This window comes from Rhipicephalus microplus, chromosome 9 (genome assembly GCF_043290135.1).
Source record: "Rhipicephalus microplus isolate Deutch F79 chromosome 9, USDA_Rmic, whole genome shotgun sequence".
NCBI lineage: Eukaryota > Metazoa > Arthropoda > Arachnida > Ixodida > Ixodidae > Rhipicephalus > Rhipicephalus microplus.
The window spans coordinates 68,495,809-68,510,697 of NC_134708.1; the positions used below are offsets into that span (position 1 = coordinate 68,495,809).

The window sequence follows — 14,889 nt, forward strand, 5'->3', positions numbered from 1 at the left end:
GACTGTTTCAGTGGAAAAGAAAAAAACAAAGACACCTGACGCTCGAGCTTCCCCCATATATTAGCTTACTCTGGAGAAGATGGAGAAAACGAAGATTATTTTCCCGAATGGCATAGCAGTGAAGGTTCAATTTCCACCCTATGTTAACTAAAGAATTACTGCTCCCCGTCGGGGAATCGAACCCCGGTCTCCCGCGTGACAGGCGGGGATACTGACCACTATTCTAACGAGGATATGCGCATTCAAGGCAGACACGACGGTGTGCTCTGCGAGATCACAACTCTAGCTTGACATGACTGTTTCAGTTGGAGAGAAAAAAACAAAGACACCTGGTGCTCGAGCTTCTCCATTATATTAACTTACTCTGGAGGAGATGGAGAAAACGAAGAATATTTCCGAATCGTATAGCAGTGCAGGTTCAATTTCCACCCTATATTTACTAAAAAATTGCTGCTCCCCGTCGGTGAATCCAACCCCGGTCTCCCGCGTGACAGGCGGGGATACTGACTACTATACTAACGAGGATATGCGCATGCACGGCAGACACGACGGTGTTGTCTGCGAGATCACAACTCTAGTTTGACATGACTGTTTCAGTGAGAGAAAAAAAAGCACCTGGCGCTCGAGCTTCCCCATTACACTAGCTTACGCTGGAGGAGATGGAGAAAACGAAGATTATTTTGCCGAATGGTATAGCAGTGCAGGTTCAATTTCCGCCCTATGGTAACTAACAAATTACTTCTCCCCGTCGGGGAATCGAACCCTGGTCTCCCGCGTGACAGGCGGGAATACTGTCCACTATACTAACGAGGATATGCGCATGCACGGCAGACACGACGGTATAGTCTGCGAGATCACAACTCTAGCTTGACATGACTGTTTCAGTGGGAGAGAAAAAAAACAAAGACACCTGGCGCTCGAGCTTCCCCATTATATTAGCTTACTCTGGAGGAGATGGAAAAAACGAAGATTATTTTGCCGAATGGTATAGCAGTGCACGTTCAATTTTCACCCTATGGTAACTAACAAATTACTTCTCCCCGTCGGGGAATCGAACCCTGGTCTCCCGCGTGACAGGCGGGGATACTGACCACTATACTAACGGGGATATGCGCATGCACGGCAGACACGACGGTGTTGTCTGCGAGATCACAACTCTAGTTTGACATGACTGTTTCAGTGAGAGAAAAAAAAGCACCTGGCGCTCGAGCTTCCCCATCACATTTGCTTACTCTGGAGGAGATGGAGAAAACGAAGATTATTTTGCCGAATGGTATAGCAGTGCAGGTTAAATTTTCGCCCTATGGTAACTAAAAAATTACTGCTCCCCGTCGGGGAATCGAACACCGGTCTCCCGCGCGACAGGCGGGGATACTGACCACTATACTAACGAGGATACGCGCATGCACGGCAGACACGACGGTATAGTATGCGAGATCACAACTCTAGCTTGACATGACTGTTTCAGTGGAAAAGAAAAAAACAGACACCTGACGCTCGAGCTTCCCCCATATATTAGCTTACTCTGGAGAAGATGGAGAAAACGAAGATTATTTTCCCGAATGGCATAGCAGTGCAGGTTCAATTTCCACACTATGTTAACTAAAGAATTACTGCTCCCCGTCGGGGAATCGAACCCCGGTCTCCCGCGTGACAGGCGGGGATACTGACCACTATTCTAACGAGGATATGCGCATTCAAGGCAGACACGACGGTGTGCTCTGCGAGATCACAACTGTAGCTTGACATGACTGTTTCAGTTGGAGAGAAAAAAACAAAGACACCTGGTGCTCGAGCTTCCCCAATATATTAGCTTACTCTGGAGGAGATTGAGAGAACGAAGATTATTTTGCCAAATATTATAGCAGTGCACGTTCGATATCCACCCTATGGTAATTAAGAAATTACTGCTCCCCGTCGGAGAATTGAACCCCGGTCTCCCACGTGACAGGCGGAGATACTGACCACTATACTAACGAGGATATGCGCATGCACGGCAGACACGACGGTATTGTCTGCGAGATGACAACTCTAGCTTGACATGACTGTTTCAGTGGGAGAAAAAAAAACAGACACCTGGGTGAGAGCTTCCCCAATATATTAGCTTACGCTGGAGAAGATGGAAAGAACGAAGATAATTTTGCCAAATATTATAGCAGTGCACGTTCAATTTCCTCCCTATGGTAAATAAAAAATTACTGCTTCCCGTCGGGGAATCGAACCCTGGTCTCCCGCGTGACAGGCGGGGATACTGACTACTATACTAACGAGGATATGCGCATGCACGGCAGACACGACGGTGTTGTCTGCGAGATCACAACTCTAGCTTGACATGACTGTTTCAGTGGGAGAGAAAAAAAAACAAAGACACCTGGCGCTCAAGCAATTATATTAGCTTACTCTGGAGGAGATGGAGAAAACTAAGATTACTTTGCCGAATGGTATAGCAGTGCAGGTTCAATTTCCACCCTATGGTAACTAAAAAATTACTGCTCCCCGTCGGTGAATCCAACCCCGGTCTCCCGCGTGACAGGCGGGGATACTGACCACTATACTAACGAGGATATGCGCGTCCACGGCAGACAAGACGGTGTTGTCTGCGAGATCACAACTCTAGTTTGACATGACTGTTTCAGTGAGAGAAAAAAAAGCACCTGGCGCTCGAGCTTCCCCATTACACTAGCTTACGCTGGAGGAGATGGAGAAAACGAAGATTATTTTGCCGAATGGTATAGCAGTGCAGGTTCAATTTCCGCCCTATGGTAACTAACAAATTACTTCTCCCCGTCGGGGAATCGAACCCTGGTCTCCCGCGTGACAGGCGGGAATACTGTCCACTATACTAACGAGGATATGCGCATGCACGGCAGACACGACGGTATAGTCTGCGAGATCACAACTCTAGCTTGACATGACTGTTTCAGTGGGAGAGAAAAAAAACAAAGACACTTGGCGCTCGAGCTTCCCCATTATATTAGCTTACTCTGGAGGAGATGGAAAAAACGAAGATTATTTTGCCGAATGGTATAGCAGTGCAGGTTAAATTTTCACCCTATGGTAACTAACAAATTACTTCTCCCCGTCGGGGAATCGAACCCTGGTCTCCCAAGTGACAGGCGGGGATACTGACCACTATACTAACGGGGATATGCGCATGCACGGCAGACACGACGGTGTTGTCTGCGAGATCACAACTCTAGTTTGACATGACTGTTTCAGTGAGAGAGAAAAAAGCACCTGGCGCTTGAGCTTCCCCATCACATTTGCTTACTCTGGAGGAGATGGAGAAAACGAAGATTATTTTGCCGAATGGTATAGCAGTGCAGGTTAAATTTTCGCCCTATGGTAACTAAAAAATTACTGCTCCCCGTCGGGGAATCGAACCCCGGTCTCCCGCGTGACAGGCGGGGATACTGACCACTATTCTAACGAGGATATGCGCATTCAAGGCAGACACGACGGTGTGCTCTGCGAGATCACAACTCTAGCTTGACATGACTGTTTCAGTTGGAGAGAAAATAACAAAGACACCTGGTGCTCGAGCTTCTCCATTATATTAACTTACTCTGGAGGAGATGGAGAAAACGAAGAATATTTACGAATCGTATAGCAGTGCAGGTTCAATTTCCACCCTATATTTACTAAAAAATTGCTGCTCCCCGTCGGTGAATCCAACCCCGGTCTCCCGCGTGACAGGCGGGGATACTGACTACTATACTAACGAGGATATGCGCATGCACGGCAGACACGACGGTGTTGTCTGCGAGATCACAACTCTAGCTTGACATGACTGTTTCAGTGGGAGAGAAAAAAAAGCACCTGGCGCTCGAGCTTCCCCAATATATTAGCTTACTCTGGAGGAGATTGAGAGAACGAAGATTATTTTGCCAAATATTATAGCAGTGCACGTTCGATATCCACCCTATGGTAATTAAAAAATTACTGCTCTCCGTCGGGGAATTGAACCCCGGTCTCCCACGTGACAGGCGGAGATACTGACCACTATACTAACGAGGATATGCGCATGCACGGCAGACACGACGGTATTGTCTGCGAGATGACAACTCTAGCTTGACATGACTGTTTCAGTGGGAGAAAAAAAAACAGACACCTGGCGTGAGAGCTTCCCCAATATATTAGCTTACGCTGGAGAAGATGGAAAGAACGAAGATAATTTTGCCAAATATTATAGCAGTGCACGTTCAATTTCCTTCCTATGGTAAATAAAAAATTACTGCTTCCCGTCGGGGAATCGAACCCTGGTCTCCCGCGTGACAGGCGGGGATACTGACTACTATACTAACGAGGATATGCGCATGCACGGCAGACACGACGGTGTTGTCTGCGAGATCACAATTCTAGCTTGACATGACTGTTTCAGTGGGAGAGAAAAAAAAACAAAGACACCTGGCGCTCAAGCAATTATATTAGCTTACTCTGGAGGAGATGGAGGAAACTAAGATTACTTTGCCGAATGGTATAGCAGTGCAGGTTCAATTTCCACCCTATGGTAACTAAAAAATTACTGCTCCCCGTCGGTGAATCCAACCCCGGTCTCCCGCGTGACAGGCGGGGATACTGACCACTATACTAACGAGGATATGCGCGTCCACGGCAGACACGACGGTGTTGTCTGCGAGATCACAAGTCTAGCTTGACATGACTGTTTCAGTGGGAGAGAAAAAAAAAACAAAGACACCTGGCGCTCAAGCAATTATATTAGCTTACTCTGGAGGAGATGGAGAAAACTAAGATTACTTTGCCGAATGGTATAGCAGTGCAGGTTCAATTTCCACCCTATGGTAACTAAAAAATTACTGCTCCCCGTCGGGGAATCGAACACCGGTCTCCCGCGCGACAGGCGGGGATACTGACCACTATACTAACGAGGATATGCACATGCACGGCAGACACGACGGTATAGTATGCGAGATCACAACTCTAGTTTGACATGACTGTTTCAGTGAGAGAAAAAAAAGCACCTGGCGCTCGAGCTTCCCCATTATATTAGCTTACTCTGGAGGAGATGGAAAAAACGAAGATTATTTTGCCGAATGGTATAGCAGTGCAGGTTCAATTTCCGCCCTATGGTAACTAACAAATTACTTCTCCCCGTCGGGGAATCGAACCCTGGTCTCCCGCGTGACAGGCGGGAATACTGTCCACTATACTAACGAGGATATGCGCATGCACGGCAGACACGACGGTATAGTCTGCGAGATCACAACTCTAGCTTGACATGACTGTTTCAGTGGGAGAGAAAAAAAACAAAGACACCTGGCGCTCGAGCTTCCCCATTATATTAGCTTACTCTGGAGGAGATGGAAAAAACGAAGATTATTTTGCCGAATGGTATAGCAGTGCAGGTTCAATTTCCGCCCTATGGTAACTAACAAATTACTTCTCCCCGTCGGGGAATCGAACCCTGGTCTCTCGCGTGACAGGCGGGGATACTGACCACTATACTAACGAGGATATGCACATGCACGGCAGACACGACGGTATAGTATGCGAGATCACAACTCTAGTTTGACATGACTGTTTCAGTGAGAGAAAAAAAAGCAACTGGCGCTCGAGCTTCCCCATTACATTAGCTTACTCTGGAGGAGATGGAGAAAACGAAGAATAATACCGAATCGTATAGCAGTGCACGTTCAATTTTCACCCTATGGTAACTAACAAATTACTTCTCCCCGTCGGGGAATCGAACCCTGGTCTCCCGCGTGACAGGCGGGGATACTGACCACTATACTAACGGGGATATGCGCATGCACGGCAGACACGACGGTGTTGTCTGCGAGATCACAACTCTAGTTTGACATGACTGTTTCAGTGAGAGAAAAAAAAGCACCTGGCGCTCGAGCTTCCCCATCACATTTGCTTACTCTGGAGGAGATGGAGAAAACGAAGATTATTTTGCCGAATGGTATAGCAGTGCAGGTTAAATTTTCGCCCTATGGTAACTAAAAAATTACTGCTCCCCGTCGGGGAATCGAACACCGGTCTCCCGCGCGACAGGCGGGGATACTGACCACTATACTAACGAGGATACGCGCATGCACGGCAGACACGACGGTATAGTATGCGAGATCACAACTCTAGCTTGACATGACTGTTTCAGTGGAAAAGAAAAAAACAAAGACACCTGACGCGCGAGCTTCCCCCATATATTAGCTTACTCTGGAGAAGATGGAGAAAACGAAGATTATTTTCCCGAATGACATAGCAGTGAAGGTTCAATTTCCACCCTATGTTAACTAAAGAATTACTGCTCCCCGTCGGGGAATCGAACCCCTGTCTCCCGCGTGACAGGCGGGGATACTGACCACTATTCTAACGAGGATATGCGCATTCAAGGCAGACACGACGGTGTGCTCTGCGAGATCACAACTCTAGCTTGACATGACTGTTTCAGTTGGAGAGAAAAAAACAAAGACACCTGGTGCTCGAGCTTCTCCATTATATTAACTTACTCTGGAGGAGATGGAGAAAACGAAGATTATTTTGCCGAATGGTATAGCAGTGCAGGTTAAATTTTCGCCCTATGGTAACTAAAAAATTACTGCTCCCCGTCGGGGAATCGAACACCGGTCTCCCGCGCGACAGGCGGGGATACTGACCACTATACTAACGAGGATACGCGCATGCACGGCAGACACGACGGTATAGTATGCGAGATCACAACTCTAGCTTGACATGACTGTTTCAGTGGAAAAGAAAAAAACAGACACCTGACGCTCGAGCTTCCCCCATATATTAGCTTACTCTGGAGAAGATGGAGAAAACGAAGATTATTTTCCCGAATGGCATAGCAGTGCAGGTTCAATTTCCACACTATGTTAACTAAAGAATTACTGCTCCCCGTCGGGGAATCGAACCCCGGTCTCCCGCGTGACAGGCGGGGATACTGACCACTATTCTAACGAGGATATGCGCATTCAAGGCAGACACGACGGTGTGCTCTGCGAGATCACAACTGTAGCTTGACATGACTGTTTCAGTTGGAGAGAAAAAAACAAAGACACCTGGTGCTCGAGCTTCCCCAATATATTAGCTTACTCTGGAGGAGATTGAGAGAACGAAGATTATTTTGCCAAATATTATAGCAGTGCACGTTCGATATCCACCCTATGGTAATTAAAAAATTACTGCTCCCCGTCGGAGAATTGAACCCCGGTCTCCCACGTGACAGGCGGAGATACTGACCACTATACTAACGAGGATATGCGCATGCACGGCAGACACGACGGTATTGTCTGCGAGATGACAACTCTAGCTTGACATGACTGTTTCAGTGGGAGAAAAAAAAACAGACACCTGGGTGAGAGCTTCCCCAATATATTAGCTTACGCTGGTGAAGATGGAAAGAACGAAGATAATTTTGCCAAATATTATAGCAGTGCACGTTCAATTTCCTCCCTATGGTAAATAAAAAATTACTGCTTCCCGTCGGGGAATCGAACCCTGGTCTCCCGCGTGACAGGCGGGGATACTGACTACTATACTAACGAGGATATGCGCATGCACGGCAGACACGACGGTGTTGTCTGCGAGATCACAACTCTAGCTTGACATGACTGTTTCAGTGGGAGAGAAAAAAAAACAAAGACACCTGGCGCTCAAGCAATTATATTAGCTTACTCTGGAGGAGATGGAGAAAACTAAGATTACTTTGCCGAATGGTATAGCAGTGCAGGTTCAATTTCCACCCTATGGTAACTAAAAAATTACTGCTCCCCGTCGGTGAATCCAACCCCGGTCTCCCGCGTGACAGGCGGGGATACTGACCACTATACTAACGAGGATATGCGCGTCCACGGCAGACACGACGGTGTTGTCTGCGAGATCACAAGTCTAGCTTGACATGACTGTTTCAGTGGGAGAGAAAAAAAAACAAAGACACCTGGCGCTCAAGCAATTATATTAGCTTACTCTGGAGGAGATGGAGAAAACTAAGATTACTTTGCCGAATGGTATAGCAGTGCAGGTTCAATTTCCACCCTATGGTAACTAAAAAATTACTGCTCCCCGTCGGTGAATCCAACCCCGGTCTCCCGCGTGACAGGCGGGGATACTGACCACTATACTAACGAGGATATGCGCGTCCACGGCAGACAAGACGGTGTTGTCTGCGAGATCACAACTCTAGTTTGACATGACTGTTTCAGTGAGAGAAAAAAAAGCACCTGGCGCTCGAGCTTCCCCATTACACTAGCTTACGCTGGAGGAGATGGAGAAAACGAAGATTATTTTGCCGAATGGTATAGCAGTGCAGGTTCAATTTCCGCCCTATGGTAACTAACAAATTACTTCTCCCCGTCGGGGAATCGAACCCTGGTCTCCCGCGTGACAGGCGGGAATACTGTCCACTATACTAACGAGGATATGTGCATGCACGGCAGACACGACGGTATAGTCTGCGAGATCACAACTCTAGCTTGACATGACTGTTTCAGTGGGAGAGAAAAAAAACAAAGACACTTGGCGCTCGAGCTTCCCCATTATATTAGCTTACTCTGGAGGAGATGGAAAAAACGAAGATTATTTTGCCGAATGGTATAGCAGTGCAGGTTAAATTTTCACCCTATGGTAACTAACAAATTACTTCTCCCCGTCGGGGAATCGAACCCTGGTCTCCCAAGTGACAGGCGGGGATACTGACCACTATACTAACGGGGATATGCGCATGCACGGCAGACACGACGGTGTTGTCTGCGAGATCACAACTCTAGTTTGACATGACTGTTTCAGTGAGAGAAAAAAAAGCACCTGGCGCTCGAGCTTCCCCATCACATTTGCTTACTCTGGAGGAGATGGAGAAAACGAAGATTATTTTGCCGAATGGTATAGCAGTGCAGGTTAAATTTTCGCCCTATGGTAACTAAAAAATTACTGCTCCCCGTCGGGGAATCGAACCCCGGTCTCCCGCGTGACAGGCGGGGATACTGACCACTATTCTAACGAGGATATGCGCATTCAAGGCAGACACGACGGTGTGCTCTGCGAGATCACAACTCTAGCTTGACATGACTGTTTCAGTTGGAGAGAAAATAACAAAGACACCTGGTGCTCGAGCTTCTCCATTATATTAACTTACTCTGGAGGAGATGGAGAAAACGAAGAATATTTCCGAATCGTATAGCAGTGCAGGTTCAATTTCCACCCTATATTTACTAAAAAATTGCTGCTCCCCGTCGGTGAATCCAACCCCGGTCTCCCGCGTGACAGGCGGGGATACTGACTACTATACTAACGAGGATATGCGCATGCACGGCAGACACGACGGTGTTGTCTGCGAGATCACAACTCTAGCTTGACATGACTGTTTCAGTGGGAGAGAAAAAAAAGCACCTGGCGCTCGAGCTTCCCCAATATATTAGCTTACTCTGGAGGAGATTGAGAGAACGAAGATTATTTTGCCAAATATTATAGCAGTGCACGTTCGATATCCACCCTATGGTAATTAAAAAATTACTGCTCTCCGTCGGGGAATTGAACCCCGGTCTCCCACGTGACAGGCGGAGATACTGACCACTATACTAACGAGGATATGCGCATGCACGGCAGACACGACGGTATTGTCTGCGAGATGACAACTCTAGCTTTACATGACTGTTTCAGTGGGAGAAAAAAAAACAGACACCTGGCGTGAGAGCTTCCCCAATATATTAGCTTACGCTGGAGAAGATGGAAAGAACGAAGATAATTTTGCCAAATATTATAGCAGTGCACGTTCAATTTCCTTCCTATGGTAAATAAAAAATTACTGCTTCCCGTCGGGGAATCGAACCCTGGTCTCCCGCGTGACAGGCGGGGATACTGACTACTATACTAACGAGGATATGCGCATGCACCGCAGACACGACGGTGTTGTCTGCGAGATCACAATTCTAGCTTGACATGACTGTTTCAGTGGGAGAGAAAAAAAAACAAAGACACCTGGCGCTCAAGCAATTATATTAGCTTACTCTGGAGGAGATGGAGAAAACTAAGATTACTTTGCCGAATGGTATAGCAGTGCAGGTTCAATTTCCACCCTATGGTAACTAAAAAATTACTGCTCCCCGTCGGTGAATCCAACCCCGGTCTCCCGCGTGACAGGCGGGGATACTGACCACTATACTAACGAGGATATGCGCGTCCACGGCAGACACGACGGTGTTGTCTGCGAGATCACAAGTCTAGCTTGACATGACTGTTTCAGTGGGAGAGAAAAAAAAACAAAGACACCTGGCGCTCAAGCAATTATATTAGCTTACTCTGGAGGAGATGGAGAAAACTAAGATTACTTTGCCGAATGGTATAGCAGTGCAGGTTCAATTTCCACCCTATGGTAACTAAAAAATTACTGCTCCCCGTCGGGGAATCGAACACCGGTCTCCCGCGCGACAGGCGGGGATACTGACCACTATACTAACGAGGATATGCACATGCACGGCAGACACGACGGTATAGTATGCGAGATCACAACTCTAGTTTGACATGACTGTTTCAGTGAGAGAAAAAAAAAGCACCTGGCGCTCGAGCTTCCCCATTATATTAGCTTACTCTGGAGGAGATGGAAAAAACGAAGATTATTTTGCCGAATGGTATAGCAGTGCAGGTTCAATTTCCGCCCTATGGTAACTAACAAATTACTTCTCCCCGTCGGGGAATCGAACCCTGGTCTCCCGCGTGACAGGCGGGAATACTGTCCACTATACTAACGAGGATATGCGCATGCACGGCAGACACGACGGTATAGTCTGCGAGATCACAACTCTAGCTTGACATGACTGTTTCAGTGGGAGAGAAAAAAAACAAAGACACCTGGCGCTCGAGCTTCCCCATTATATTAGCTTACTCTGGAGGAGATGGAAAAAACGAAGATTATTTTGCCGAATGGTATAGCAGTGCAGGTTCAATTTCCGCCCTATGGTAACTAACAAATTACTTCTCCCCGTCGGGGAATCGAACCCTGGTCTCTCGCGTGACAGGCGGGGATACTGACCACTATACTAACGAGGATATGCACATGCACGGCAGACACGACGGTATAGTATGCGAGATCACAACTCTAGTTTGACATGACTGTTTCAGTGAGAGAAAAAAAAGCAACTGGCGCTCGAGCTTCCCCATTACATTAGCTTACTCTGGAGGAGATCGAGAAAACGAAGAATAATACCGAATCGTATAGCAGTGCACGTTCAATTTTCACCCTATGGTAACTAACAAATTACTTCTCCCCGTCGGGGAATCGAACCCTGGTCTCCCGCGTGACAGGCGGGGATACTGACCACTATACTAACGGGGATATGCGCATGCACGGCAGACACGACGGTGTTGTCTGCGAGATCACAACTCTAGTTTGACATGACTGTTTCAGTGAGAGAAAAAAAAGCACCTGGCGCTCGAGCTTCCCCATCACATTTGCTTACTCTGGAGGAGATGGAGAAAACGAAGATTATTTTGCCGAATGGTATAGCAGTGCAGGTTAAATTTTCGCCCTATGGTAACTAAAAAATTACTGCTCCCCGTCGGGGAATCGAACACCGGTCTCCCGCGCGACAGGCGGGGATACTGACCACTATACTAACGAGGATACGCGCATGCACGGCAGACACGACGGTATAGTATGCGAGATCACAACTCTAGCTTGACATGACTGTTTCAGTGGAAAAGAAAAAAACAAAGACACCTGACGCTCGAGCTTCCCCCATATATTAGCTTACTCTGGAGAAGATGGAGAAAACGAAGATTATTTTCCCGAATGACATAGCAGTGAAGGTTCAATTTCCACCCTATGTTAACTAAAGAATTACTGCTCCCCGTCGGGGAATCGAACCCCTGTCTCCCGCGTGACAGGCGGGGATACTGACCACTATTCTAACGAGGATATGCGCATTCAAGGCAGACACGACGGTGTGCTCTGCGAGATCACAACTCTAGCTTGACATGACTGTTTCAGTTGGAGAGAAAAAAACAAAGACACCTGGTGCTCGAGCTTCTCCATTATATTAACTTACTCTGGAGGAGATGGAGAAAACGAAGATTATTTTGCCGAATGGTATAGCAGTGCAGGTTAAATTTTCGCCCTATGGTAACTAAAAAATTACTGCTCCCCGTCGGGGAATCGAACACCGGTCTCCCGCGCGACAGGCGGGGATACTGACCACTATACTAACGAGGATACGCGCATGCACGGCAGACACGACGGTATAGTATGCGAGATCACAACTCTAGCTTGACATGACTGTTTCAGTGGAAAAGAAAAAAACAGACACCTGACGCTCGAGCTTCCCCCATATATTAGCTTACTCTGGAGAAGATGGAGAAAACGAAGATTATTTTCCCGAATGGCATAGCAGTGCAGGTTCAATTTCCACCCTATGGTAACTAAAAAATTACTGCTCCCCGTCGGTGAATCCAACCCCGGTCTCCCGCGTGACAGGCGGGGATACTGACCACTATACTAACGAGGATATGCGCGTCCACGGCAGACACGACGGTGTTGTCTGCGAGATCACAAGTCTAGCTTGACATGACTGTTTCAGTGGGAGAGAAAAAAAACAAAGACACCTGGCGCTCAAGCAATTATATTAGCTTACTCTGGAGGAGATGGAGAAAACTAAGATTACTTTGCCGAATGGTATAGCAGTGCAGGTTCAATTTCCACCCTATGGTAACTAAAAAATTACTGCTCCCCGTCGGGGAATCGAACACCGGTCTCCCGCGCGACAGGCGGGGATACTGACCACTATACTAACGAGGATATGCACATGCACGGCAGACACGACGGTATAGTATGCGAGATCACAACTCTAGTTTGACATGACTGTTTCAGTGAGAGAAAAAAAAGCACCTGGCGCTCGAGCTTCCCCATTATATTAGCTTACTCTGGAGGAGATGGAAAAAACGAAGATTATTTTGCCGAATGGTATAGCAGTGCAGGTTCAATTTCCGCCCTATGGTAACTAACAAATTACTTCTCCCCGTCGGGGAATCGAACCCTGGTCTCCCGCGTGACAGGCGGGAATACTGTCCACTATACTAACGAGGATATGCGCATGCACGGCAGACACGACGGTATAGTCTGCGAGATCACAACTCTAGCTTGACATGACTGTTTCAGTGGGAGAGAAAAAAAACAAAGACACCTGGCGCTCGAGCTTCCCCATTATATTAGCTTACTCTGGAGGAGATGGAAAAAACGAAGATTATTTTGCCGAATGGTATAGCAGTGCAGGTTCAATTTCCGCCCTATGGTAACTAACAAATTACTTCTCCCCGTCGGGGAATCGAACCCTGGTCTCTCGCGTGACAGGCGGGGATACTGACCACTATACTAACGAGGATATGCACATGCACGGCAGACACGACGGTATAGTATGCGAGATCACAACTCTAGTTTGACATGACTGTTTCAGTGAGAGAAAAAAAAGCAACTGGCGCTCGAGCTTCCCCATTACATTAGCTTACTCTGGAGGAGATGGAGAAAACGAAGAATAATACCGAATCGTATAGCAGTGCACGTTCAATTTTCACCCTATGGTAACTAACAAATTACTTCTCCCCGTCGGGGAATCGAACCCTGGTCTCCCGCGTGACAGGCGGGGATACTGACCACTATACTAACGGGGATATGCGCATGCATGGCAGACACGACGGTGTTGTCTGCGAGATCACAACTCTAGTTTGACATGACTGTTTCAGTGAGAGAAAAAAAAGCACCTGGCGCTCGAGCTTCCCCATCACATTTGCTTACTCTGGAGGAGATGGAGAAAACGAAGATTATTTTGCCGAATGGTATAGCAGTGCAGGTTAAATTTTCGCCCTATGGTAACTAAAAAATTACTGCTCCCCGTCGGGGAATCGAACACCGGTCTCCCGCGCGACAGGCGGGGATACTGACCACTATACTAACGAGGATACGCGCATGCACGGCAGACACGACGGTATAGTATGCGAGATCACAACTCTAGCTTGACATGACTGTTTCAGTGGAAAAGAAAAAAACAAAGACACCTGACGCTCGAGCTTCCCCCATATATTAGCTTACTCTGGAGAAGATGGAGAAAACGAAGATTATTTTCCCGAATGACATAGCAGTGAAGGTTCAATTTCCACCCTATGTTAACTAAAGAATTACTGCTCCCCGTCGGGGAATCGAACCCCTGTCTCCCGCGTGACAGGCGGGGATACTGACCACTATTCTAACGAGGATATGCGCATTCAAGGCAGACACGACGGTGTGCTCTGCGAGATCACAACTCTAGCTTGACATGACTGTTTCAGTTGGAGAGAAAAAAACAAAGACACCTGGTGCTCGAGCTTCTCCATTATATTAACTTACTCTGGAGGAGATGGAGAAAACGAAGAATATTTCCGAATCGTATAGCAGTGCAGGTTCAATTTCCACCCTATATTTACTAAAAAATTGCTGCTCCCCGTCGGTGAATCCAACCCCGGTCTCTCGCGTGACAGGCGGGGATACTGACCACTATACTAACGAGGATATGCGCGTCCACGGCAGACACGATGGTGTTGTCTGCGAGATCACAACTCTAGTTTGACATGACTGTTTCAGTGGGAGAGAAAAAAAAGCACCTGGCGCTCGAGCTTCCCCAATATATTAGCTTACTCTGGAGGAGATTGAGAGAACGAAGATTATTTTGCCGAATATTATAGCAGTGCACGTTCGATATCCACCCTATGGTAATTAAAAAATTACTGTTCCCCGTCGGGGAATTGAACCCCGGTCTCCCACGTGACAGGCGGAGATACTGACCACTATACTAACGAGGATATGCGCATGCACGGCAGACACGACGGTATTGTCTGCGAGATGACAACTCTAGCTTGACATGACTGTTTCAGTGGGAGAAAAAAAAACAGACACTTGGCGTGAGA

At 47.3% G+C, this 14,889-nt stretch overlaps 25 non-coding genes across 25 annotated transcripts; all 25 read right to left on the reverse strand.

The window, feature by feature from the left end:
• Positions 1-161: 161 nt before the first annotated feature.
• TRNAD-GUC (transfer RNA aspartic acid (anticodon GUC)) lies at positions 162-233 on the reverse strand. The gene has a single exon. It is a non-coding gene; the product is annotated as a tRNA-Asp (tRNA).
• A 508-nt stretch (positions 234-741) lies between these two features.
• TRNAD-GUC (transfer RNA aspartic acid (anticodon GUC)) lies at positions 742-813 on the reverse strand. Its single transcript has one exon. It is a non-coding gene; the product is annotated as a tRNA-Asp (tRNA).
• Positions 814-1,036: 223 nt separating this feature from the next.
• TRNAD-GUC (transfer RNA aspartic acid (anticodon GUC)) lies at positions 1,037-1,108 on the reverse strand. Its single transcript has one exon. It is a non-coding gene; the product is annotated as a tRNA-Asp (tRNA).
• Positions 1,109-1,324: 216 nt separating this feature from the next.
• TRNAD-GUC (transfer RNA aspartic acid (anticodon GUC)) lies at positions 1,325-1,396 on the reverse strand. Its single transcript has one exon. It is a non-coding gene; the product is annotated as a tRNA-Asp (tRNA).
• Positions 1,397-1,616: 220 nt separating this feature from the next.
• Positions 1,617-1,688, reverse strand: TRNAD-GUC (transfer RNA aspartic acid (anticodon GUC)). The gene has a single exon. It is a non-coding gene; the product is annotated as a tRNA-Asp (tRNA).
• A 1,092-nt stretch (positions 1,689-2,780) lies between these two features.
• Positions 2,781-2,852, reverse strand: TRNAD-GUC (transfer RNA aspartic acid (anticodon GUC)). Its single transcript has one exon. It is a non-coding gene; the product is annotated as a tRNA-Asp (tRNA).
• A 511-nt stretch (positions 2,853-3,363) lies between these two features.
• Positions 3,364-3,435, reverse strand: TRNAD-GUC (transfer RNA aspartic acid (anticodon GUC)). The gene has a single exon. It is a non-coding gene; the product is annotated as a tRNA-Asp (tRNA).
• Positions 3,436-4,820: 1,385 nt separating this feature from the next.
• Positions 4,821-4,892, reverse strand: TRNAD-GUC (transfer RNA aspartic acid (anticodon GUC)). The gene has a single exon. It is a non-coding gene; the product is annotated as a tRNA-Asp (tRNA).
• A 216-nt stretch (positions 4,893-5,108) lies between these two features.
• Positions 5,109-5,180, reverse strand: TRNAD-GUC (transfer RNA aspartic acid (anticodon GUC)). The gene has a single exon. It is a non-coding gene; the product is annotated as a tRNA-Asp (tRNA).
• Positions 5,181-5,689: 509 nt separating this feature from the next.
• Positions 5,690-5,761, reverse strand: TRNAD-GUC (transfer RNA aspartic acid (anticodon GUC)). The gene has a single exon. It is a non-coding gene; the product is annotated as a tRNA-Asp (tRNA).
• A 216-nt stretch (positions 5,762-5,977) lies between these two features.
• Positions 5,978-6,049, reverse strand: TRNAD-GUC (transfer RNA aspartic acid (anticodon GUC)). The gene has a single exon. It is a non-coding gene; the product is annotated as a tRNA-Asp (tRNA).
• A 516-nt stretch (positions 6,050-6,565) lies between these two features.
• TRNAD-GUC (transfer RNA aspartic acid (anticodon GUC)) lies at positions 6,566-6,637 on the reverse strand. Its single transcript has one exon. It is a non-coding gene; the product is annotated as a tRNA-Asp (tRNA).
• A 220-nt stretch (positions 6,638-6,857) lies between these two features.
• TRNAD-GUC (transfer RNA aspartic acid (anticodon GUC)) lies at positions 6,858-6,929 on the reverse strand. The gene has a single exon. It is a non-coding gene; the product is annotated as a tRNA-Asp (tRNA).
• A 1,383-nt stretch (positions 6,930-8,312) lies between these two features.
• On the reverse strand, positions 8,313-8,384 carry TRNAD-GUC (transfer RNA aspartic acid (anticodon GUC)). Its single transcript has one exon. It is a non-coding gene; the product is annotated as a tRNA-Asp (tRNA).
• A 511-nt stretch (positions 8,385-8,895) lies between these two features.
• TRNAD-GUC (transfer RNA aspartic acid (anticodon GUC)) lies at positions 8,896-8,967 on the reverse strand. Its single transcript has one exon. It is a non-coding gene; the product is annotated as a tRNA-Asp (tRNA).
• A 1,384-nt stretch (positions 8,968-10,351) lies between these two features.
• On the reverse strand, positions 10,352-10,423 carry TRNAD-GUC (transfer RNA aspartic acid (anticodon GUC)). The gene has a single exon. It is a non-coding gene; the product is annotated as a tRNA-Asp (tRNA).
• A 217-nt stretch (positions 10,424-10,640) lies between these two features.
• TRNAD-GUC (transfer RNA aspartic acid (anticodon GUC)) lies at positions 10,641-10,712 on the reverse strand. Its single transcript has one exon. It is a non-coding gene; the product is annotated as a tRNA-Asp (tRNA).
• A 509-nt stretch (positions 10,713-11,221) lies between these two features.
• On the reverse strand, positions 11,222-11,293 carry TRNAD-GUC (transfer RNA aspartic acid (anticodon GUC)). Its single transcript has one exon. It is a non-coding gene; the product is annotated as a tRNA-Asp (tRNA).
• A 216-nt stretch (positions 11,294-11,509) lies between these two features.
• Positions 11,510-11,581, reverse strand: TRNAD-GUC (transfer RNA aspartic acid (anticodon GUC)). The gene has a single exon. It is a non-coding gene; the product is annotated as a tRNA-Asp (tRNA).
• A 516-nt stretch (positions 11,582-12,097) lies between these two features.
• On the reverse strand, positions 12,098-12,169 carry TRNAD-GUC (transfer RNA aspartic acid (anticodon GUC)). The gene has a single exon. It is a non-coding gene; the product is annotated as a tRNA-Asp (tRNA).
• A 510-nt stretch (positions 12,170-12,679) lies between these two features.
• TRNAD-GUC (transfer RNA aspartic acid (anticodon GUC)) lies at positions 12,680-12,751 on the reverse strand. Its single transcript has one exon. It is a non-coding gene; the product is annotated as a tRNA-Asp (tRNA).
• Positions 12,752-12,967: 216 nt separating this feature from the next.
• On the reverse strand, positions 12,968-13,039 carry TRNAD-GUC (transfer RNA aspartic acid (anticodon GUC)). The gene has a single exon. It is a non-coding gene; the product is annotated as a tRNA-Asp (tRNA).
• Positions 13,040-13,548: 509 nt separating this feature from the next.
• On the reverse strand, positions 13,549-13,620 carry TRNAD-GUC (transfer RNA aspartic acid (anticodon GUC)). Its single transcript has one exon. It is a non-coding gene; the product is annotated as a tRNA-Asp (tRNA).
• A 216-nt stretch (positions 13,621-13,836) lies between these two features.
• TRNAD-GUC (transfer RNA aspartic acid (anticodon GUC)) lies at positions 13,837-13,908 on the reverse strand. The gene has a single exon. It is a non-coding gene; the product is annotated as a tRNA-Asp (tRNA).
• Positions 13,909-14,712: 804 nt separating this feature from the next.
• TRNAD-GUC (transfer RNA aspartic acid (anticodon GUC)) lies at positions 14,713-14,784 on the reverse strand. The gene has a single exon. It is a non-coding gene; the product is annotated as a tRNA-Asp (tRNA).
• Positions 14,785-14,889: the final 105 nt, after the last annotated feature.